Below are 2,500 nucleotides of genomic sequence, written 5' to 3' on the forward strand. Positions count from 1 at the left end.
TTTGAGCTGAAATTTTGCACAGAGGTTGGCAAAAATCCAATCCACCTTCATTAATTTTCCCAGAATTTTTCGAGGTCGGGAAGTATTTGTTTTAATTTTCCTACCATTAGAAATCGAGTAAATCCGCAAAACTAGGAACCGGCCCGGAATGACCCCAAATTCAGTGGGCAGCCTCATAAAAATATGGCTGATTTTACTGGATTGGTTTCATGTGGAAAGCACGACGTTTTCTTGTAGGAATGCGGGAACCCCGGCAGCTCGCCTGCCGCGGCCAGCGACGTCGGGGACGCTGGCCTGCGCTGTCGAGCCCGCGAGGGCTGTCTCCGCGGCAGGCCCCCCCTGAACGGGGCACGACAGGCCACCGCGCTGGCTCGTCCAGCGTCGACAGTCCCTCGTCCAGGTTTCAGATCGCGCCAAGTCGAACCCATGACCTGCTCAAGCCATCGTGCGCTGCCGAATTCGCATCTGCGTGTAGGCTGCCATTCCACGCGGCAGCCCCTGTTTTCGTCAGCGTGCCCCCCTGACGAATTTTCCTGCCTGGCCCAGTCCAGCGTCCAGCCCCTGTTCGTCGAAAAATCTGCGCTGCCGATTTTCCACGCGGCAGCCCCTCTTTTCGTCAGCGTGCCCCCCTGACGAATTTTCCTGCCTGGCCCGGCCAGTCCAGCCCCTGTTCGTCGAAAAATCTGCGCTGCCGATTTTCCACGCGGCAGCCCCTCTTTTCGTCAGCGTGCCCCCCTGACGAATTTTCCTGCCTGGCCCGGCCGGTCCAGCATCCAGCCCCTGTTCGTCGAAAAATCTGCGCTGCCGATTTTCCACGCGGCAGCCCCTGTTTTCCTCAGCGTGCCCCCCTGACGAATGTTCGTCGAAAAATCTGCGCTGCCGATTTTCCACGCGGCAGCCCCTCTTTTCGTCAGCGTGCCCCCCTGACGAATGTTCGTCGAAAAATCTGCGCTGCCGATTTTCCACGCGGCAGCCCCTCTTTTCGTCAGCGTGCCCCCTGACGAATTTTCCTGCCTGGCCCAGTCCAGCGTCCAGCCCCTGTTCGTCGAAAAATCTGCGCTGCCGATTTTCCACGCGGCAGCCCCTCTTTTCGTCAGCGTGCCCCCCTGACGAATTTTCCTGCCTGGCCCGGCCGGTCCAGCCCCTGTTCGTCGAAAAATCTGCGCTGCCGATTTTCCACTCCGCAGCCCCTGTTTTCGTCAGCGTGCCCCCCTGACGAATTTTCCTGCCTGGCCCGGCCAGTCCAGCGCCCAGCCCCTGTTCGTCGAAAAATCTGCGCTGCCGATTTTCCCCGACGAACCTGCAGCTGCACAAATCCGCGCTGCCACTGCCCCATTGTCTGGACCAACAGTCTTTTCCATCAAGCCCTGGACTATAAATCGTCCAGACTCATCGCCAGCACCCGCTGCCGATTCTGCCGACTTTGCCGATTTCGTCGGCGCTGCCGATTCCAACACTGCCCGCCGTGCCTGAACCAGCGCTGTTTCGTCAGCGTGTCCCCTTGACGAATTTCCCTGCCTGGCCTGGACAGTCCATCTTCCAGCCCATGTTCATCGAAAAATCTGCGCTGCCGATTTCCCCGACGAACCTGCAGCTGCACAAATCTGCGCTGCCGATTTCCCCCCCTGTCGGCATGGCTGCCGCTGCCCCGATGTCCAGACCAACAGTCTTTTTTGTCGACTTTGCCGATTTTGTCCGCGCTGCCGATTCCAACACTACCCCCTGCATCCAAACCAGCATTGTTTCGTCAGCTCTTCCCCTGACGATTTTAGCCCTGTAACAAACAGTAGGCCTCCAATCCCGCCAACGGGAGCCAAGTTGATAGGGAAGAGAATTGAATGACGCGCCTGGTCCTCGCACCCCGCCACCCGAGGGGCCTTTTTCCCGGCAGCCTCTGAAAAACTCTAGCTTTCACGGTCCTCGCCGCCCCTCACCACCATGGCAGGCCTCTAATCCCACCCATCAGCAGTTGTAGCCGATAGGGCAGTGATTTGAATGACGCGTCGCGGGCCTCCGGGTCATCTCACCCGGCCATTAATTGGAGCGTTTTTGGCTGGCCGAGGATGGGGGGATGGATCTCTTCTTCCGAAAAAGCAAACAGTACATCGGGAGTTATGTTGACGGGGCATGGAATTGAATGACCCGTCGCGGGCCGCCGGGTCATCTCACCCGGCCATCCCGGGGAGCGTTTTTCCCGGCAGCATCGGGGAAACTCTTGCTTTCACTGCCCGCTGCCCAAGTCCCCACTCGAATCGGCCCCCCGCGCCAACAAGCCAACGCTGCCGAATCGGCAGACACTGCTGCCGAATCTGCCGACACTGCCCCGCGGGCTGCCACTGCCCCAGTGTCTAAACCAGCGGTCTTTCTCATCGAGCCTTGGACTATCCAGTCCGTCCTGACTCATCGCCAGCACCTGCTGCCGATTCTGCCGACTTTGCCGATTTTCTCGGCGCTGCCGATTCCAACACTGCGCCCACCGTGTCTGAACCAGCGCTGTTTC

This window comes from Populus nigra, chromosome 2, assembly GCF_951802175.1.
Source record: "Populus nigra chromosome 2, ddPopNigr1.1, whole genome shotgun sequence".
In the NCBI taxonomy this organism is placed as follows: Eukaryota; Viridiplantae; Streptophyta; class Magnoliopsida; order Malpighiales; family Salicaceae; genus Populus; species Populus nigra.